Consider the following 24,729-nt stretch of genomic DNA (forward strand, 5'->3'; position numbering starts at 1 on the left):
CGAGTTATTTGATGTTATGGCCAGTTTCAGAAAATAAAGTAATACAAGTTGTTAAAGACTTGTAGCAAAATTTTAATTATTATAATTCGCCAGGCTGATTAACGGGTAGTTCAAACAGCAGCGTTAGTCACCTGAAGTTGGTCTTTTCATTAGAAAATGGCCGTAACGTCAAATAGAACTAGATGTACTTTGATTCTAAAATGGAATTAAATTAAAAATGGACTGCGGTGTCGGCGAGTCCGTTCCCACGAATACCAACTTGGTTTGGTTTCCAGAAAATCTGAGTAGAAATAGATGTTACAGAGAAATGGGCCAGTCGGTTTTGAATATCAGCGAGAACAGAGTGAGAACTAACGTGAAGCGGTTCCAGAGCCAGTAGAGAACTAAGCGAGCCGGTTAATTAATGCAATTTGTGATCAGTGATGTCGAGAAACCCACTTGTTGAGAAATTTATATGCAAAAACGGCTCGTTTGGGTTGAGAAAATATTTTACATAGAAGGTCGAAACGTTGTTCGCTTTTCTATGTAAAATATTTTCTCAACCCAAACGAGCCGTTTTTGCATATAATGCAATTTGAGTACTGCTTGGTTTCCATGTGATCCAGGGCAAAGGAAATGGCGTACAATTTAGCAGTGAACACAGAAACTGTAGAGGGGATTCTGTGTTCAACCACCAAAACATAACAAACCATGGCAGAGCCCACAGAGTCACCTGATTTCAAACAATCTATATAAATAGGAATGGAAAGATGATTCGAGAGATGTTCAGCAAATAAGAGACAGTATTTCTAATCAGGAGTGTCTGCTTTTCTTAGATTACTTAAAGATACGACGCATCTTGAATCTGCAGTAAGCAATGGTGGGAGGAGCTGACCAATGATAACAGCAATGTTATCCAAGGACAGACCAAATTCATCCAACTGCACCTGGATACGAAGGCTAAAAGGAGCAATGGCAGATCATCTGTTCTGAAAAAGCATGGCCGACTGAGAAAGGAAAACACAACCCCAGGTGGGATGCTTTCGTAAGGAACGAAGTCTCGAAGCAAATAGTAAAGACAGTTGCAAATGACGGGGGTGTAGAGGAGGTTCATAAGACTGCGTATAAGCTCTGGACTGGGAAGTGTGGAAAGCTCCGGTGCTGAACCGACATGCATGATGATGAATAGGGTCTAACATCTTCGAGGCCAAGGTCCTGGCAGAGCCATAGACCAGTGACCCAAAGTCTAGTTTTGATCGAATAAGAGCACGATATATCTTTAGCATAGAACATCGATCCGTAGCTGCTTGATGTGTGGTATAAAGGTCAGCTTATAGTCAAAGATAAGCTACAAGAAGTTTGTCTCAGGGACCACAGGTAGCACAACTTCACCGATATGGAGTTCAGTATCAGGGTGAATACATCGTTGACAGTAAAAGTGCATGGAAATGTGGTTCTAGAGAGAGAAGGTAAAACCTTTTGCTGTGCTGCCACTCAATATACTTCATGTTCAACAACTGACATGAAATGTGTAGGTCATCAACAAGGAGCCCGTTTGCAACAGTAAGAGTGAGTTGTTCAGTGATGGCATTAATCTTTATACTGAAAAATGTGACACTCAAAACACAGCCCTGAGAGACTTCAAGTTTCTGTAGAAAAGAACGGGAAGGTGTCGAACCCACACAAATTTTGAATCACCTGTCCATCAAACTTTTCAAAATAAAAACGGGCAAATGTTCATGTAACCCATATAAGTGGAGGTCTCGCAAAATGCCATGCCTCCATGTAGTATCATAAGACTTCTCAAGGCAAAGAATATTTATACAAAATGTTGTTGTTTGAGAAATGCTTTTTTGATTAACGTTTCAAGTCAAACCAGGTGGTCTATGTTAAAGCACTCTCGACGAAACCAACACTGGGTGGGCGAGAGGAGGTTGTTTGATTCGAGGAACCAAACAAGACCAGCATTAACTATCCTCTCTAAAATCTTATAAAGACAGCTCATCAAAGCAATTGGATGATAGTTTGAGGGAATCTTGGTATCCTTCCCAGGCTTAGAGAATGGTAGGACAATATCCTGATGCCAGGCATCAGGAAAAACATTCTCCTGCCATATCCAGTTAAAACAATAAGAAGAATGTCAAGAAGCAGGAAATGGATGTTGCAGCATTTCATAGTGTACATAATCAGGTCTGACTGATGTACTTCCAGATCAGTGAAGGGCCAGTTTGAGTTCAACCAGTGAATGGACGATTATAATCATAGAGACAATCAGCTTGAAAGTTAAAGATGAAGAAGGTGGAGGATGAGGCAGAAGTGCTAGATACTGGCAAAAACTTTCACCTAAATTATCGGTGATGCTCTGTGTATCAGCTACTTCCTGGTCTTCAGAGAGCAAGATCGATAGGGGACAGAATTATATTGCCCATTGAACTTTCGAATGTTGCTCTATATGACTTTGGAATTAGTGGTAGAAGATATACTAGTTGTGAACTTAATCCATGATTCCTTCTGGCTTTGGCGTCTTACCTGCCGAGCATGTGCATGGGCCTGTTGGAAAGCGATGTGATGGGAGAATGTAAAATATCTACAAAAATATATCAGGCCCGTTCTTGAGCCTTCTATGCCATGTAGCATGCAGGATTCCACCACGAACGAGGATATCGTTGAAGACATGTCGAAGTTTTAGGAATACACTGATTGCCTGTATAATACAGTCAGTCACTGCTGCCACACAGTCGTCTATTGATGTCTTACAAACGATGGCAAGATCAAGTTCTGAGAAAAACTGTGAAAGAGGGCAAGTGGCTTGATCCACCTTCCACCAGGGCAGGTGGTTCAAGTGGCATCGACCACGCTCAGTCTCTTTCAAAGTTATTGGAAAATTGTCACTGCCTCGTGGGTTATTGTTAACCCTCCATGAAAAGCAGGAGAATAGTGAATAGAGCAATTTGAGACATCAATATCCGTAATGGACTGACTATGTGCATGAAAATATGTATAAGAACCAGTATTGAAAAGAGAAAGGCTATGATCAAAAGCAAACGCTCTATGGAGCGACCCCTTCCATCAGTATCAGCATTTCCCCAAAGGGGATTATGTTCATTAAAGTCCCCCAGGATTAAAAAGGGAGACAGCAACTGTTCAATGAGAGCATCAAGGTCTGATTGATCACAGGTCTCTCCAGGCGACAGGTTGAGAGAAGAAACAGTGATGGTATCACCAAAGGAAACACGAATGGCTACGGTCTCCAAGGGTGTATAGAGTGGCAAAGTCAGGATGGGCACATGTTGTTCAACCAACAGTGGTACCCCTCCATGCACTCGTCCATCACATAACCTGTCATTACTGTACAACGAAAATTACCGAATGGTGACTGTATCGGCGGGTTTCAGAAATGCTTCCTGTAAGAAAAGATATACAGGATGGTAGAAAGCGACCAGTGCTTTAATGTCATCCAGATTATGACGGAAACCTCGATAGTTTCGTTGTATCAAGGTGACCATTTTTATTTATGTGAAGGCAAATTGAGTGGATAACTCTTCTGTTTACGACTACGTCTTTTTCTTTATTATCTTTATTCGAGGTAAGTCTATCGACCTCCATGGATCCTGCCTGGGTCGATTGGACAGGTCTTTGCTGTGGGAAGAGGATTCCAGCCAGTGAGGATGTGAACGAATGATCGTTTTGCATTTTGAGGTGGAAGAAGAAATTGTACCCGAGGAAATACCTGTACTAGGAACTAAAGGAATATCCACTATTAGGGTTTGCTGGAATGTATGATGGGACAGAGATGCGTGTTGACGTTGATTCATCAACTTTTTAATCATGGAGGTCAAAAGACTTTTCATTTTGTTTGAGAACAATTCCTTTGGAGGCACAGATAGGTCCATGAGCACTCTCACTGTAGTAGTGGAATGAACTGCAGCAGCATACGTCCGAAATGAAGAGGTGGACAGCAACTTTCGAGTAATGTTTTGAATTGTTTTCAAATGCAGCTCCTCTTTTCCTTCCAACCTTTTAGGGTAAGAACGAAAGTAGGACGGGTGAGAGCCATTGTAACTGATTCAATGAGGGTCCGTTTCACATTCATAGGCATTATGGTCATTGTCATCCGAAAAGAACATGCGTCAAGGAACCACGACATGATGTCTTCGAGTGACGAAACCGCTAAGACTGGAAACATCTGAGAGAGTTTGGAATGTATGGCTTGGCCATACCTTGCATGGAGCCGTACGAGGGAACTCATTACAATACAAAACAAGGACGTTGCAGCAACGTCAGGGTTTCGTGAGCACTATACCCAAACACCAGCATCAGATACAATGTCCACAACACCTTTTGAGAGCATCCAACACTGATACTTGGTTGACCCTAGGGATCACCCCAAGACCGCCCGTCTACAGGAATTCAAGGCCAAAGTGGTGTGTTAGAGTTGGACCCCTCAACCACCAGGATTTTCTCTTCCCCTTCAGGGTGTCGTCACGCACGGCAAACACGTGGGTGAATGTTTAAATCCTAGAGGAGATAAGTTGAAAGAACAGAACCTTCCCTGGGAGGTCCCCTCGCCACGTACAGGAATCCACACCGAGGGGTAGCCTGAGTAAGAAGTATCATTGAATGTTATTATATGGCTTTGTCTCTTCATAATATTAATGCCATAGAAAATATACAGTTGGCAAAGTAGCAATGTACTGAGAAATACAGGCTTTTAAACAAGATGTGGAGAATTATGCAGTTACCAAAGAAAAATTATTCTTAAATTTTAAACATCTAAAGAAACGAATGTTATATTTTAATAATATCAAAAAATATAATTTTAAGTTTGATGAAGGGACCCACGTATATGGTACTTTCTTTGTAATTAAAATACAAATTTTCCATGTTATTTTTTTAATATTGCTGTGTGTTGTTAAGTGGGAGCCAATTTTTTTAATTATCTTTTTTAATTGTCTAACATGATGAAAGTTATGAAGGATGATGGTTCCTTATCCACTGAATTTAATGTCAATCTAATATTGACTCAGTATTTGGAAATAGGGCGTAATAGATAAATAGGTAAAAAATGGATTTAGCACTTATTTTTTTACAAACCTCTCAAAAGAGTTTGAGAACATCATTGTAACTTCATTACTTTTGAATATTGCAATTATACGAAAGGATACATGATTTCATCTTAAGTTCAATATCGTTAAATCTTACTGTATCAACACATAATAAGATATATATACGCAATTTACGGAATAAATTTTAAAATTTATTTTACTTTTGATTAGGAGTTTTAAGTTTTAACTCATAAAACTTAGGCCTTATATCATTTCTCTGATGAAGATGACTTCAATCATAATTTGTAAATGGCAGGCCCATTAATGTGTATTACCAAAAGATACAAATCACAGCAACAAAAAAGGATAGAATCGCAACGTTACATTAGTAACATTTTTTTCGTATATAAATACGAAAAGCTTACTCAGGGATAAAATGAAATTCTAAATAATCTGTTTTTTTCCGTCCTATTTAAATCAATACCAAATTGGCTACCATGGTTTTACTCAGGACCAAAAGAACTTTTAATTTTCTTACTCACACTTACAATTTATTTAATTAATCGCGAAAATTATAAATACAATAACCATAATACACAGTTATTTGTTGTTTATTCATTATATCCAATATATTCCACGAGGACGAATCATTCAAACAGAAGAGAGAAGAACTGTTGCCAATATAATAAATTTATAAATATTAAATTGACAAACGAATAATTGTTTACAATATATGGCTAAAGTCTAATTTAAATCGTTCAATGATTGTAGCAGTAAGTTTACAAGTTTCAATGTGATTTCACTTCAACCTTTTAATGACGAATTTTTTGCTAAATCTGGCAACCAATTTTAAATGAGGATCCAGCGACAAATCTGTGCAGCTAATTCTATCAACTGGTTACGATTTTTGTCAACAGTAAAAGTTCATTTAATCTTATAAAAACGTTCTTTTGATTTAGTGCTACTACAGTAAATGATGTCTTATGCAGGGTAATTAAAACTATTTATCACACATCTTGCATAAAACAGTTCGCCCCATAATAGGGCTTTTAATTTTTTTTTTACAGCTTTGTCTTCAACTTATTTAAAAAACGTGAATGAAATAATACAAAAGCCAAACTTACTTTAATATGATTAAAATCATGTATAATAGTTATGCTAGGTATAAGTTAAAATATTATTAAAAAGTTTATCTGGTTTGTTCGTTTCTTTAGAATTATGCACAAATCACCACCACGGGTATTGAAACGCTGTTTCTAATATTGTAAATTCCAGACATTCCGCTATACCATTGGGACAAGTTTATCTATGTAAGCTATAGAGCCCGGCTTGGCCAAGTGTGTTAAGGCGTTCGAGGGGTAATCCCAGGGTCGCGGGTTCAAATTCCGATCGCACCAAACATGTTCGTCCTTTTAGCCGTGGGAGCGTTATAATGTTACGGTCAATCCCACTATTCGTTGGTAAAAGAGTGGCCCAAGAGTTGGCGGTGGGTGGTGATGACTAGCTGCCTACCCTCTAGTCTTACGCTGCTAATTTAGGTACGGCTAGCGCAGATAGCCCTCGAGTTGCTTTGTGCGAAATTTAAAAAAAAACGAGCAAACAAAAAAAAACGTAAGATATAGTATAAATTTGATTGAGGCATATTTATTTCGTGACGTTTGATTCGCATTTTGTCATAGTGGAGTTATTAAAGTCGTGAGTACAGAACTTCATCATACCAACTTCTCAGAAATGTATTGTTGCCACAGAGATATTTTCGTACTATTTTGAAACTTTGTAAGGTTTCTGGTACTTTGTTTGCCATCTGGATTTGTGACACGTTTTCAAATATTAATGCTTATATGTTCTATTTACCAATAACCATGCGCTGTTGGATTTAAGTTTGTGTTTACAAAAATGATTCTTCTGGTGAATTTGTTCGCAGGTTAATCTCAATAAATCAGTAAGTGAGACACTTTCTAGTGATCAAATTCTTCAAATGAGACAAGTTACACCAAGTCTGATTCTCCAACAACCTTTGTTTTGATACCATGTTGAGCCAAATTAATAACAAGCAAATGGATTTCATTATTGGGGAAATGAACTGTGTAGTAAATTACTTAATATCCTATTGTCGCAAACAAATAAAAAAATATCGGCTACTCTACTTTTGCATCTTCAGACAACCTATTTAAAGAGGAACATTAAGCCATTTTTATCTTGAAATAATGTTGTTTGTTTGTTTTGGAATTTCGCACAAAGCTACTCGAGGGCTATCTGTGCCCGCCGTCCCTAATTTAGCAGGGCAAGACTAGAGGGAAGGCAGGTAGTCATCACCACCCACCGCCAACTCTTGGCCTACTCTTTTACCAACGAAAAGTGGGATTGACCGTCACATTATAACGCCCCCACGGCTGGGGAGGGCGAGCATGTTTGGCGCGACTCGGGCGCGAACCCGCGACCCTTAGATTACGCCTTAACGCGCTAGGCTATGCCAGGCTCTTGAAATAATGATGTGATACTTTATAAAAAAGAGCTATTGTAGCCTAGAGATCTGAATTATATATAGCTGAAGCTGAAAAACACTTATCCAACAACTTATTTTACCGCTCTCTTAATGGTAACAATTCTCTCCGAAGTATACAAACTCAAATAACCAAAACCATAAACATACTTATCGACAAAACAAACCTACCATCTGAAGAAAGTTATCTTATTTAATCATGTCCTAGAATGTTCGTCTTTTAGTTACTACCAAAGATCCATAAATTTGAATTATCCTTGTGTGCAACTGTCTCCAGAACTGGTTTCTAATTTTATTGACTATATTATTTCTCCCACCATAAAAAAACCAACAAACTTTCTTTCCCATGTTAGAGGCACAACATATACTGTGCAGTTATGTAACAATTTTAATATGCACACAAACTCTTCTGTTATGATCTTTGCGGCTGATATAATATTCCTATACACAATTATTCCTCACATTGAGTGTTTACAAGCCCTCAAGTTCTTCCTTTATATACAAGACACACTTATACCTCCCATTGAACAATATTATAGTTTACTGAACTTTCAGTAAATCTGAATATATTTAAGTTTAATGACACCTTTCATAAACAATTATGTCATGTCGCTATGAGAACCACGATGATTCTTTCATATATAAATTTGTTTGCTAGCTGTAATGAAAATCAGTCTTTTCCCAAGTTTTCAGGAAATAAATTCCCAGTTTGTGCGCTAGGTATAATGACAACGTTTTTGCATAATTGTTGGCAATAGAACTGAATTTTACAAATTTATCCATTCTGTTTCAGTCTATCACTTTTCTTTAAACTTCACCTGGCACATTTTAATAATTATTTCTTGACATGGAAATCATCATTGAAGATAACAAACCGTTTAATTACGGTTTTTGAGTTTACGTTGCATTTGTAGTGGCAATAATGAATTTGTTCACAAGTGTAAAGGGAAGACTGACTTTTTTCTCTTGGGTCTATCCTAAATGGATGTAACGAAAAGCTTTCTTTGAAGCTAGCCATAAAACTCGTAAGAATACTCTTGAGACATTGACACAACAAACGGAACGTAATAAGCTGACCTTAGCTATCTATTATCTCCCCCTTGTGTTTCCTCAAATCACCAAAACTGTCAGGGATAACCTTTACATTCTTCAAAACTAATACTTAAACTACGGGTATTTTCACTGAGCAACCTGTTGTTGTTTTTAGACACAATCCATTCCTTCTCGATATCGTTGTTTATGCTAACATTACTAACTATACTCACCATGACACTCGTCTTGGTTTTCTTTGCTGCAACTGACCACGTTGTGTAACTTTTGTTTGTTTATTTGTTTTCGTTTTCGGAGTTCCCGCTAGTACAGCGGTAGGTCTACGAAGTTACAACGCTAAAATCAGGGGTTTGTGTCCCCTCGGTGGACTCAACAGATAGCCCGATGTGATTTTGCTACAAGAAAACACACACACACACACTTGTTTTTTGAATTTCGCGCAAAGCTACACGAGGACTATCTGCGCTACCCTTCCATAATTGAGCAGTGCAAAACTAAAGGGAAGGCATCTGGTGATCATCACCCACTGCCAACTCTTGGACTACTCTATTACCAACAAATAGTACGATTAACCGTATCAATATAACGCTCCCATCGCTGAAAAGGCGAGCATATTAAGGAATTTGAATCTGTGTCCCTCAGATTACGAGTTCCATGTCCTAACCACTTAACCATACTGTGTAACATATCAACTCATTGACAATCAAACTTCAGTGACATACCCAACAAATCATTTTTACATTAAAAATACTTTTACATGTTTATCAGAATTCGTTATATATGCCCCCCCCCCAGTGGCACAGTGATATGTCTGTGGACATACACCGCGATAAATTTGGTTTCGATACCCGTAAAAGGAAGAACACAGATAGCCTATTGTGTAGTTTTGTGTTTAATTCTGAACAAACAAACAAATACAATCGTTATATACTGTACTGTTTATAACCTTTGTAACCTGCTGCCCATTAGTGAGACTGGTAGCAAAATCAGTGACATATTTCGTGAAAACAGCAGACACATATTAAACTGTATTCTTGACTGACCAATCTCAAATTATTACAGAGGTCAAAAATGAGTTGTTACATATTAGACGCCTTTGCGGCTTCATCAGGGTTAATATACACAACTGTTTGATATCAGAATATTTGTTAAATTTAATGTATATATAAAATATGTAATGCAATAAGTGAATTACGTTTGAAATAAAGTATAAATACATAGATCTTTTGAAACGCAGTAGGCGTGTTTGTTTGAAGTTAAGCAAAAAGCTACACAATGAGCTATGTGTATTTTGACCACCACAGATATCGAAACACGGTTTTTATCGATTTAAGTTAGACGTGCCGCTGTGCCAATGGAGGGCGAAAGGCAGCAAGAAAGTTTTAAATTATCAGAAGTAGACGGCACCTTAGGTAGAAACTTTATATGAGTCTAGAACAGTGTGGTCGAATCTGGAAGACTGAAAAATCTAATGGCATCGGTAGGTGAGTTCTTTTGAATTATTTGATAAAAATTACGCCAAGTACGATCCTAGTGACGAGAACGAATTAAATTATCTCATCAAAACTGTTTGCTACAGGATGTACCCTGTAAGCTTAACTTCAGAAATAAAAGTCTCAACAGAAACGCCGAAACCAATGATTCGTACCCCTAACTTACAAATAAAGTTACCTGAAGAATTAACATACTGATTAGCTCTCTTAGAACAGAATAGACACTATAACCATCATTACTAACACTGAATTGAATTACTTACTGATTACTCATTTACTTACTGAATATTTTTTAATTGTACTCGTTTCCTACTAACTATAGCAAATTAATAGACCATTACCTCATCATCACTATGTAATTAGAATATATTTAAGTTACAGAAGAAAAATACAGCTTACAATACAGTCCTAGTTTTATTGTGAAGCCTCTTGAATAATTCTAATATAAAAATAAAACAGAACACTCACTTGTTTATTCACCACATTTTTTGGTGGTTTTATTTTCCGTGAGTTATGATATATAGATGTAACAGTCTCTTTTTGCCTATTGTCACTAAGGGAGTTCTCTCTTAGTGGTTGAGAAAATCCTCTGGAAGTGGTCTCGACAGAAACCCCGGGATCTTAAGCAGGCTGACATTCTGCTGGCCAATTACTCAATGAAGTTACCCAGTACACTGTTCACTCACCAAAGTATTTCTAAAGACCATCACAAAAGATGACCTTTGGCTTGGAAAGCCTGTTTTTTTGTGGGTTTTCTACACCATATCGTTGATTTGATTTGGTATAACATATGGTTCTTCCCAACACCTGCTTAACTTTGAAGTTTTCCAATTTTTATAGAAGGGATTGTACATTCATAATGTGTCACCATGTTGGAATTCAGTATTATCAACATCATAGCAACTTTTACTTAATCAAATTAATCAATAGTTAACTTAGTTATTTCCCAAGAAAGGATATTTATAACATCACTAGTGTTTTCTTGGTCTCTGCGTATTTTATGTAAGGTTCTTTTGAGTCACTATTATTTGGACGTGATTACAGAGTGTTCAATGGCATTCTAACCTATCTCTAAAATAGGTAATGTTATTAAATAACTAGTAGGTAGAAGTGGAAGTTATTAATCACAAATTTTCTGATTTCTATCAGAGTTTTCTTTGAGTCCAAGGATTTGACGCATTACTTTAAACAAGATTGATTCAAAACCCTATTCTTTATCTGAGTGAAGTTCCAAAGGCAAAACAATTTTGAAACATTTTCATTGAAAAGTTTTCATGTTATAGCTTCTGTTACTTAATCAGGAACAGCATTTGCTACTAACCATTTGTTAAAATAATTTATCACAACCATGATGTATTTATTTCCATAGTTACTCTGGTAAAGAACCAAGCACATTGAGAACAACTGTTCCGAGTGGTGTTCCAACACAAAACTGCTGTAAGGACCGCACTTTTCTCATGTAATATTTTTGTTACAAGCATATTTCACATGATTTATACCAATTCTTTACAAATCTCAAGCACAAACTCAATAGAAGTGTATTTTTACTCACTTTGGAGCACTTACCACTGGCAAAATAGTATGTCTGTGTACTCACAGCGCTAGAGACCTGGCTTCGATAACCGTGGTGGGCAGAGTACTGATAGCCCATTGTATAGTTGTGTGTTTAATTCTAAACAAATAAACAAAAAACTGTCTCTGGAGTCTTTTTAACAACTAAGTGTTCAGCCATTGGAATGTTGTGTGTGATGTTTATGGAATAAGTGTTTTGGAATCTACAGATTGTGGTAGTTCTAACTGTATTAATTATGTCTACTTGCATCTTACTATTTCTAATATAATAAGCCGTTTTGCAGGCCTTATTAATTCTGTTGTATTCAGTAAAACTTTGTATGAAGCGACTGTTTGTCATTAGGATTTTTCTGCACAGTTCTTGACACATTGATTAATTGGTTTCAAACTCATATCTTTTAATTGAATTATTATTTGTTTTGTTTGTTTCTTGAATTTCACGAAAAGCTGCGCTAGCTATTTCCAATTTAACTGTGTAAGACTAAGGGAAGGCAGCTTATCATCACAATCCATCGCCAACTCTCGGTCTATTCTTTTACCAATGAATAGTTTGATTGACCGTAACATTATAACGCCACCACGGCTGAAAGGACGAGCATGTTTAGAGTGGCGGGAATTCGAACCCGCGACACACAGGTTACGAGTCGATCATTATAAACACCGTAAAATTATTGGACTACATTGGTTCTACATTATCACTTGTGAATGTCCCTACTCTTTTGCATTTTAGGCTGGTCATCTGTCTCGTACTTTATTTTCTTTTCAGAAGGATTATATTTTTCATTAACACATCATTTAAGTGTACCATTATCATTTACTTGTTTTATATCAGAGCAATACACGTATTAAATTTATAATTCTGAATTTTCTGGAGCCATCTTGCCATTTCTGAGAATTTTTAAAATACAATGACTCCTTTCTATAACATTCAATGGTTTGCTATAGTAGACAATCACACGTTCTTTTCTGTGTTGTACTTGTGGTAACACTGCTCCCACTGCAAGACCGCTATAATCTATATCTATAATGAGTGGATGTTTAATAGATGGGTATGTGGATAGTGCTTCCTTGAGTTTGTCGAATGATTAATTTTCTGAAAATGATTTTGCAAAATAATAGTAGTAAGAGGACAGTCCTAGAAATCCTCACACTTCATTTGAGTGTTCGATGTTGGCTAACAGATTTAATATTAAATTAGTCTCTTGATGACGATAAACCCACGTGAAATAAAACTGTGTTAACACTTAATACCCATGTCAGCCTTTTTGAAATACATTAGATTAGTATTTAGACACTCCTAGACACTCCCTCTCTGCTTATTATGTCGTAAGAAATTGATATATTGATGAAACAATTGACGTTTCATGGTATTAAGCTTAAGATTATCTTTTCCAACTGACCTAGAAGTTTTCTTAGTCCATAATAAACATTATCAATTGTCTTCTCATGATTATGTCATCCAATTAGATTGAAATGGTTCAAGGGTAGCTCAGGGAGAACGCCCCCTCGCAGACGTGGAAACTTATAAAGCGCATAACTTAATCCAAATGATAATAAAGATAACCACAATCCATTTACAACAATAAAGGCAGCTTTGTCTCCGTACTTGCTTCATTGTCTCGTACTTCCTAATAACGACTCTTAGGATTCAATGTTGAACATGATTATGATCCTGATAAAGCGTACAAAAGTAGAGGCAATCCATAACAGTTGGCAGATAACTTTTTTATAATGTCATTTACCTTTTTTTTGACTTATCTTTTTTCCTAAGTACAATAGATGATGCCTAAGAACTAGTACTTGATTCTATTAATCCTTGTTTCTTCGTGGTTTCTACTGTTTTAAAAGTCTCGACATGTTTTTAGTTAAAAGCCATCTGGCTAACTAATGTACTGGGTCTGTATCTCCAAAATTTATCTTATGAGCTATTTTACTTGTTCACTTTAAGTCATGAGTCTTTAAAAAAAAAGCATTTTCATATTTCATGAGCAGGTCATATAATCTATGACATTGATCAGCTGTAAGACATCCACAGTTCTAGTCATGCAGTTTCTGTAAGTAAGGTGATAATTTATCCCCTAATGTGAGTATTTGACATCAGACTTCCTACATCTGGTTTTCTACTTCTGCATCCAGACTTAATATGAAATTTATGGTTCATGGTGTTTGTGGTTCTAATGATAAAATAGTCATTATTTAAATTTATAAGAGTTCTTTCACTCATAATCCATCAGAACATGCAGGAATGTTTGGTTGAACTATGGCTCAGTCAATAGATGTAAATTTATCCTTTGCAAGATCAAGTATGTGCATTTCATTATTTGATGTTACAATAACTCTTCTCTTTTTGTTACAGAAGACACTTTAAGTAATAATATTCATATGAAGAAGTTATATTACAATACATATCAAAGGACATTACCCTTCTTAGTTTAAACACAACACATATTTTTTCACTTAAGGCTTCCTTAATAAACATAAATGAGACAATGTTTCAGTAAAAGTTTGTTTTTCCTCTATGTCAATTAAATTAACCTGATAAAAAATAATCTCTTGCAGTCTACGTTGCTCACTAGTACACCTACCAGTATTCTTTTGAGTGACACTAATTCTTCCCCCAAAGTCGAACATGAACAATTTGTTCTTCATGAAGATATAATAGTTCATTGGGTTTTCACAGATAAACAAGTAGCCTGCATTTATTGCCTATTTACTGCAATTTATATTAAAGATATATAAGTTATAAAAGTGTTATATGTTTGTCTTATAAGGGAAGCGTTATCTCAACTTCGAAGTCATTACAGTAAAAATATTGTTTTCTGAAGAAACAAACCTGTTTTATGTCACGGTTTGCAACAAAATCTTTGTGCAGTTTGGCGACTTCTATGCCTATGTACATCTTAATTTAGAGTTACATGATAACCAAACGTTTCAAAGTCATCCTTCTTAACTTATTGAAATATTTAAAGATAAAGCCTGAGCTTAGTTTTGTAAACAAAAGTACATTTTCAGTGTGTATTTTGGATATTGACGTGTGTATTTTGAAATATAATATTCAATTTATTGAGAATAAAGAGAACAAAGCAAGAAAACATAACATAACTTGGTGAAAAGGTCTGAAAATTCATGAAAGAAAAAAATTATATAATCTAAATACTTTGACTGAAAATAAAACTTAGAACTTTCCATTGCTGTAAAATCTGACAAAAATTATACAAGATAAGCCACCTAATGTCGTACTTCAGTTAGTTATGTTTCTTAGCTAATATAAGCTCTTGGAAACTATGTTGTCACTTTGGACCACATGAAAAGGACATTTCTTGGAAATATTCACAAACAGTACTAACAGACGATACACACCTTCTTTATTTCAGAACGAAGACTGAAATGTTTACCAGTAGCAAAAACATTACAAGTGAATAAGAACTACAGCTTTAATTTTTTTTTATTAATTGATAAAGCTGAATTCACGAAGGATAAGAAGCCATTAAAAATTACTTACACATTAGTTAAACGAAACATTAAGAAATTATTAAATGCATAACTACATATTTTTATTTTAAAAAGCTTATTAATAGATGTTGATCAATCACCAAATTTCAATCAATTTAAATAACAAGTGACAAATAATAAAAACTTAGAACCTGAAACTGAACAACTTCTTGCACAATAACAGATGTTTCTATGACGAAAATAATATGTATCCTTTGTGAGGACTAAGAAACTCATTCAATGATTAAATATAATAATATCCTAAGCAACACAAATGATGCGGTAAACACAGGCCTGATAAAATTCAGTTTGTTCATCCCATTTGAGGTTATTTTGAATAATAAGTTCAAGAACCTTTCTTGAATCAACCCTGGATAAAGCATCGACATTAAAACTCAAATCATTTACTTGTTCTCTTGATATAATCCTATTGTAACTTGCTAATAAGCAGTTTTCAATAATCAGATGGCAACAGAAAACTCATTTTCGCTGTTTTAAAATAATCAACAAGAGAATTTTCTGCTTTGTTAGAGTCATCAGCATATAGATAACAAGTATATTTTGAATATACCGAAATTTTTAAAATTAAATATTTTAATCAATAATAAATAAGAGGAGTCCGAGAACTGACTCTTCAGAAACTTAGCAGTGAAGGCTACAGAAATGATTTTTTATTCAGATAATTGAGTATAACATTGCCTATTTATTAAGCAAGTTTTAAGAATATCATATATCTTACAAAGTAAGCATTAATGAGCACATTTTAAAAATAAAACTATATGATTAACGCTGTCAAATGCTTTAGTAATATCTAGCACATGAACTAAAGTATACTTTTTGGTCTCATAACCTTCAATACATTTTGCGGTAATTACTAACACTTTTCAGTAAATTTGTGCTTACTAAAACCAAATTCTGAAGTACTTGAGGCCTTATTTTTCTGGAGAAACGCAATACTTTTATTGAAAGGTATATGCACAATAGCATTAGTGAAAATGGATAAAATGGAAATAGGTCGATAGTTTTTCACACGATCAGAATTATCATTCTTGTATATAGGTACAATCTTAGTAACTTGAAGAATCTTAGGAAATTTTGTTTGTTTGTTTGGGATTAAGCACCGAACTATACAATGGGCTGTCTGTGTTCCGCCTACAACGGGTATTAAAAGCCGGTTTTTAACGGTTTGAGTTCGCAAACATACTGCTGTACTACTGGGAATTTGGTAAATGGATCACACTAGCAGATTTAACCAGTGATAGAAGAACATTATCATATTGTACAGAAGAAGAAATGGAGGATGCCTTAAGAACTGCCTTAATTTCATTTATGGTTACTGGTGTAACACTTAATGTTAATATGAGTATCACCATACATAGGGAAGTAACGATTAAAAAATACTGACAACATCAGCATGGTAAGTAACACAAGAACTCATGTTATTACAGTTACGTCTAATCTTGTCATTACTTTCATTATTCTTGTCAAGTTGTTCGTTAGTGGACCGCTATATGTTACGAGAGTTCTCATTCTGAAAACATTTGTGAAAATACTTAGCTTTGTGATGAGAAATTAGACGCTGAACAAGCACCTTAAGATCCAAATATCTATTGTAAATCCAAAGATTACCTATATGTTTAAGGCGATGGTAATCTCTGCTTACGTTTAATAATACGTAATAGAGTCACGGTCATCAGGGTGGACATCTTGCATTATTCAGCTTAACAACTTCAACAAGTAGTATGAATTATACACTTCACAATGATACTCTAGAAAACAAGAAGCTGAATCGATACGAGATTCATCACCTATAACATAGTTGTACTTTACCGTTCAGCTGAAATTCTTCATTTCGGGCTTTGACAAGGATGATGATTCATTAGGTGAAGCGAACTGGGATGATGACTCTTCAGGTGATTACAATAAATATCTTATATTTTGAAATATTGTCGATATTATTTCTGTGTCCTATTTTAATTACGTGTAATCAATTATTGTGTATATTAATCTTGTATTTTCTGTGAAACTATTAATAAAGATGTATGAAACAAAGGTTTGGTTTTTGTTACCATAATTATAGAGCTTATCATGATAGGTTAGTAAGATAAAATAGTTGGCATTAATAACAAACATAAAACTATTTAATTATTTTAAATCAAGCATACGACTTTAATCAGCAAGAGTTGGGGTACAATGAAAAAATTACATTAAAATTACCCTCAAAATATACTGAATTATCTGAAGTGATATTATCAACGAGTAATCTCAGTCTTTCTAAAAAAATTATTCCATTTACTAGAAGGTGGACAATAAATAAAATAAAATTATGTAATTCATTAATATTAAAACTACGTAATTCAATATGATCGGTCACAATAGTGTAATTAAAACTAAATTTATACTTTAGATTAGAACATGTATATATATAACAATTACACCACCATGCCCATAAGGTCTATCAAAACAATTTACTTTATAATTTAATAAAACAGGAAGTGGTTTTTCTTGACAACACCATGATTCAAGAAATATCAATATAATAGGTTTAAATATAAAATAAAAAATGAGTTATCACGTTATCAATCTTACGACTAATACATCTAACGTTAAAATATATTAAATTAAGATTGTTTTTCATTATTAATCTTGGTAGTAGACTACTCTTTATCATGAGTTTGATTAAATCTGGGATGAAAAAATATCTGACAATTAAACCCTCCGGTAAAAATTCAGAACAAAAACAATTTATGGCTGTTGTTGTTATTTTTGAATTTCGCACAAAGCTACTCGAGGGCTATCTCTGCTAGCCGTCCGTAATTTTGCGGTGTAAGACTAGAGGGAAGGCAGCTAGTCATCACCACCCACCGCCAACTCTTGGGATACTCTTTTACCAACGAATAGTGGGATTAACCGTCACATTATAACGCCCCCACGGCTGAAGGAGCGAGCATGTTTGGCGCGATGGGGATGCGAACCCGCGACCCTCGGATTACGAGTCGCACGCCTTAGCGCGCTTGGCCATGCCGGGCCCAATTTATTGCTACTTCCGAAGACAAGCAAAATTAAACATAAAATGAAGTTCATTTAGTCATCCTTTCCCTAGTGAACCGGTTATATTTTTAAATACTGAAACCTTCTTATTCTTCAAAAATGACTCAGTTTCTGTTACTGTAGTATTTAGTACACATCGCCCAATAAATAATCTCGTATTACCTCTGTAAACTGATTTCAAAGAACCTGCGTTATTGTTTTTTTTTATACCTCGGATGATTATAATAATCCGTGTCCATGGTTGTCCTTTTTTAAATATGGGACCAGAAGAAACTCTCCTTAAGGCTCACCTTGAAGTTCATTGTGAGAAAGAGACCTTAATGGGCCCTTAAATATGGTAACACCATTTCCAAAAGTTTATTTACTTTTCCTTTCTGCTTCACTTGAAAATCTGTTATTGTTAATTGACTGCCTGATTCTTAGTTTTAAGTGTAGCAGCAAAAGTTCTCGAGCTATCGGTTTTCGTAGAATCAACTTCCATGTTACACTTACTTTCTGACAGAGAAACTACTACACTAATGAAAAGCCAAACCTTTCTGCTTATATTCCAATACAACATAACATTAACTTATTTTTCAAACTGACATTTTCTTTAATTACCAGTTTCATTTCTCTTTCTATTCTAGGAGCTTCCAAAAAAAAACAACAACTGAACAACTACTGTTGTGACTAATTAAGGTACGCACGTTGTTAATTAAATCACCTTGTACATCAGGCTGCGAATTCTGTTTTTCCAATTCTACAGCGCTACTAACATTGTATTTCATTATATCAGAAAGTAACATACGATGGCTACATTTGCGCTTAGGACACTTCCACTGTTTATTAGAATCACACAAAACCTTAAAATCCTCATAAATTATATTTGGATATTTAACGTGATACTTTAGTCAACATATGAAATAAGTTTGTTTGTTTTTGAATTTCGTGCAAAGCTACACGAGGGCTATCTGCATTAGCCGTCCCTTATTTAACAGTGAAATACCAGAGGAAAGAGAGCTAGTTATCACCACCCACCGCCAACTCTTGGGCTACCCTTTCACCAACAAATAGTGGGGTTGACCGTTACATTATAATGTCCCCACGCATGTTTGGTGCCACAGGGATTCGAACTCGCGACCCTCAGATTATGATTCGAGCGCCTTAACCACCTGGCCAAGTGAAATAAGAAATAACACTGTTTTCATTCTTGTAAGATTTATTGCGCAATTTCACATATGTCGCTACCAGTCGTCATTAAGAAAACAAGCTGGCGATTTCTGAGTCACGATAGCAGGTTAAAATCATAATGGGAGAATGATTTATTGCACTGAAAGATATATTTAGTCAACAATGAATCTATACACACACATCATTAGCTCTGCCAACTTCATCTTCAAGAGACGTTATTTTTGAAGTAATGATTTTCCTAAGGAAAATTCAGAATTGCGTAAATGTTGAAAAGAATATCACTTCCTATTCTGTGTTCATAATAAAACTAGAGATGTGAAGACAAGTTAGAACAATATCAAGTCGCTTTCTTAACGTTTGATTTCTAAGTCGAAAGTTGTCAGTGCTATTTATATCTTATTGTAATTATTTTTCATTTAAAGTTTCTTACATCATAATTCGAGTAGAACAACCAGTTAAATGGCAATTCGTTTGACTGCATAAAATGTTATTTTCTGTATATGGTTGTTCCAATTTTCTAATATTTCTTTGAGCGTGTTCAGTTATTCCTAAAGTAAATAATTTGGTATTTTAAAGGTATTATACGTATATTAATATCATTTTTATATGCAGAAATTTTCCAAAAGAAGTTCGCAAAAATCATTTTCTTCTTGCCTCAATGCACCAGTCATACATTTTGACAATGCAAACCATTAGCATGAAACTAATTCTTAATAAATAGAAAAGAATAGAAGCTGCTAAGTATAGAAATATTGTATTGTTGTAAAATGTGGTATATATGCAGTTAGAAGCTAGAAAACAATTTTTAAAAATAAAAACTGAATTTTTCTTGAGAAACGAGAACGTGTCTGTCAACAATATTATGTGTTTAAACAAATGAGAAAACTTCTCGAAAACTTTACATAACTTTTTCACATCACCATGAAGTAAAACAGACTTTATTCGTCCATAGCTCTCAGTGATTTCGTCAAAGAACGCTCGGCCAAAATAACTCAGCCTCAAAAACATCAAATGTTACTACAGCTCCATTCTTTGGAGATGGTGCCATAAACCTTTTTCAATATAACTTTTACCATGCAGCACTGATTCATCTGCTTATGCCTGTCCTCAAGATGCAAATTCTAAGTTTTCTAAATTTTCAGAGTAGAAGTCCTCAAAAAGCACCTTTGTATTCCTTATCTATAATGATGACCATTATCATCTCTAGTGAGCAATTTGATTAAAATTTCCTGAAACTGTCAAGCTATTTGTAGAAATTCTAAGCTTCTGGCAACTGCCAAAGATAATGGTTCAATATTTCGCGAGGACACAAGGTGTACTTAAATAAAAACGTACTTACTAGTGGTATTAGATCAGACTAGATAGCAGTATTATTAGTCGAAATTAATTAATTTATAATAAATATAGTTTTTTTTAATAAATAATAGTTGTTTTACTTATTTTTGCTGCTTAAACATAATAAATTTAATATTCAGTAATGGAGATTTGAGTCACCGAGGTATTTTGCTGTTGCCCACATTGACGTTAAATGCTTTATAGTTTGCTGTTTTAAATGAAGTCAAACTTTGCTGTAGCTACTTTCAAAGCTAAGTTGTATTTATAATTGTTCGCTTACACGCTGTGAAGTGACGAAAGGATGGAAACTAAAAAGTTGTATTAATATGTTTTATTTTTAAAAAGTGAATAAAATTGTTATTTTGAATTTCGCGCAAAGTTACTCGATGGCTGTCTGCTCTAGCCGTCCTTAATTTAGTAGCATAAGAGGGTAAGGCAGCTAGTCATCACCACCCATCGCCAATTCTTGGGCTACTCTTTTACCAACGAATAGTAGGATTGCCCGTCACATTATAACGCCCCCACGGCTGAAAAGGCGAGCATGTTTGGTGCGACCAGGATTCGAACCCGCAACCCTCAGATTAAGAGTCGAACGCCTTAATACACTTGGCCATGCCGGGCCTTTGTGAATAAAAATCAAATAAGAATAAAAACATTGGTAATTATAATTTGAAGATATATATAATAGTTTCATACAAAATTAAAGCCAATTTTTGGGGGTGATCGGTAGACGAATTCTAAAAAGAATTGTGTGTTGTTTAATGGCGAGACTATCGGGAGCTGCACAGGAATATAAGTTTGAAATTTAAAATTTTTATGTGTGAATTACATTCGATAAATTTTACAAAATATAACAATAGCTTAGTAAAAAGGTATTGAAATGAAATTGGAATTGCTATTCGTATACAGATTTTGAATTTTTATATGCATTTGTGCACACGAAGCCTGAAAGGTGTTCACTGACTTGCAAAGGGTTAAAAGACAATTTGAAAGAAAGAAATTTAAATAAGAAGAAAGTACAAAAACTAACTGGATTGAATATAATTAAAGATGTGAACAAAGAATATATCACGATAGCTAAAGTTGTATGAAAAGACATCCATGAGGTGCAGAAAGACTATAATAACAAATTCAAGAAAGTAAAAAGGGACATCAATGGAGTGAAAAAGAATAAAGTGTTTGGAAATTGGAGTAGTAATTGCAAATTCAAGGACCAAACGAGTCACATGTCTTTCCACATCTGCTCAAAAATTCCAAACTAGAATTGTTAACTGAGAAATTTCTTCTGGTACCATTTCTTCGGTAGTACTTATGAATATCATGAATGTAGAACGCTTTTGAACTACACTAGCTACACCACTGCATAATTTAGTTCTATAATTTATCTGGCTAGTTCAACAACGTTGAATTGCGAAACCATCACATTTTTGTAGAAAGGTACCATGGAAGGCATTTCATGCTCACTTTGAAATACGTTTTAAAGTGAATGAATGAAATAGTAGATAAAAACTACAAATTTCGATGCTAATTTAAAAGAACCAGCTTTTAAACATTAAGCGTTCTTCCAGTTAGGATATTATCAACTATCAAGCATTGATTGTTATCTTGTCACTGGTTTGAAGTGACACACTCGAAGAAATTCTCCGAAACAAAATTCAGGACCAAAGTATAGGGAGAAGGTGAGATCTCAGCCAAACTTACCGAAGGCGTGAATAGGCTTGTCTAGTTATTTTTAGAACCCACATGAAATGATGGATTCGTTGAAATGTGATCAGTTTATTAGTGCGGATACTGAACTATGTTAGATCAAAGTAGATGGTAATTTTAAAGAAAAGCTTTCCAGTTAGTGATGGAGGTTGAATTAATTAAAGTTACAGGTAAACCACTGAAACCACTATTCAGTAATTCGGAGATAATTATAACAAGCAGAATAGAAATATCAACTACCTCTGAGGAACGTATAGAAGTCAAAGGATTAGTTAGACACCCATTTACTCAGAATAGAGGGAGTAAACCATCAAATGATAGGGATTTCAACAGTAGTTTTCAATGATACATTGCCAGGAACTACAGACAAAAACTCGTAGGAAGCAAAAACTTCCCAAAAAGGATGTGAGAAGAAGAAAAACGTTTATAATTGTGGGAAACATGAACATTGCAACTATGAGGAATCAACAGACGATAATAAAGCAAGGAACATATACTGTGAGAATGATTGGTGGAAAAAAATCAGATTAAAGAAACAACAAAATCTAACCACACATAAAAACAGAAATCAGCTAGACTTCAGGGGTATAATTCAACTGAGAGTACTACATGTGTCCCATTTCAAATAAGATTCATAATTTTAAAATGCAGCTAACAACGTATTGAATTTTTCAATATTTGGCATACCTGTTGGACTTCAATCAGCTAAGGGATTGAGGTTTTAATCATTTTTTTTAATAATGTGTAAAATCCTTGTGATAAAATAAACCATGATAACAGCCTTTCATCCTCTGATGGAATGAGGAAGAATCACACAATTAGACATTTAAGTAACTGACCAGAAGAAAACACAGGTCTTGATCTTCCACTCCTACTTCCACTTCCATTCATTGATTAGAGAATGGCAAATTAGTTAACTTCAGAAACGACCTCACCAACTGATGCGTCAACCATTTGAAGAACCCAAATTCCTATTAAGACAGCTTCAGTGGAGAATCTGCCGATGTTAAGTTAACCTGTCAAATAGCTCATGCAACCACTCCCATCGTATCGACCACCACCTGGAGAGAATTTATTGAGTTGCAAAACAGAAAGTGGCAACAAAGAATAAGAAGTAATTTCGTATTTATACTATACACTACCGAAAAGAAAAAATAACACCCATAAATGTTTAGTGAATGAGCAGTTTAGAAGCACTAAGTAAAACAGTGAAAATCTTTTTTAGTAATCAGAATTTTAACTATGCTTTGTTAGACGTTTAAATAATGATTTAGTGATTGTAATGCCTATTTACAAATATTAATTTTTATTAATTGTAAATAGTGAATTTATTACAAATTTTCTAGGCTTAAGTTTAGAGTATTATTTTCTTATTTTTATGTTCGGGAATTTTACACTCCAGGGAAAAAGCGTTGTTATAAACATTGTTTTAATGTTTTGTATTGTTTATTAGAGATGGTTTGGGCATGATGTAGTTATGATGTGTTGAACTTGTAGAACTTGTTGTAGAAAAATAAAACATTTTTTTCTTTCACCAGATTGACTGGACATTACATCCGTATTACTGAATAATTAAAAGGAACCTTCTAAATGTTAGAAACCATAACAATAATATCACACTCAACAATAAAATAATAATACTAGTAACTTAATAGGCTAACGTAAACCATGCATTGCATATTTTTGGTTCTTTCAATAACACTTATGTCTTAGAAGTTACATTAGAATTTAGATACCATTAGTGAGTGGAATTAGAATTTTTCCTGGTGAATTTCAATTACTTATAGCATGTAACTACACTTGTAACCTTACAAATCTCATGTCACTTTCAAATGACTTATTTAGTTTCTTTCAAAAACTGAATGACGTTACTAGCAGTGCCATTGGCCTATGCTATATCTAATTAAGTAAAGTAAGAACAGTTTTGATAGTATGCAAAATACTGATTAACAAAAGCAATAAAGAAGAGGAGTGAAGCAAGACATAATGCAGAATCGTAGTATGTGTTTGAGTGAACTTATAACAAACATTTTATGCTCATGTTAGTTAGTTGTGCATATGCTAATGAAAATGTGCCGATAGAATCTAACCTGTGTTAAAAAAAAAACGTTCCAGAGGAAAAACTGGGCTTTCGCTGTTTATATGACAGTTGGTTGTAAAATCTATATTCATCTGACGTATTCTATATTACACTTATGTTATATTTATCTGCAAGTACCTGTGTTCACACGTGTACTTAAATTAATTATGTGCTAGGGCTTAGTGTTTAGTAATTTTAGTTTGTGAAGTCTTGTATGTTTCAAGTTTTTGATGAACTTTGTACTCTCAACTT

Source organism: Tachypleus tridentatus, chromosome 9, assembly GCF_004210375.1.
Source record: "Tachypleus tridentatus isolate NWPU-2018 chromosome 9, ASM421037v1, whole genome shotgun sequence".
NCBI lineage: Eukaryota > Metazoa > Arthropoda > Merostomata > Xiphosura > Limulidae > Tachypleus > Tachypleus tridentatus.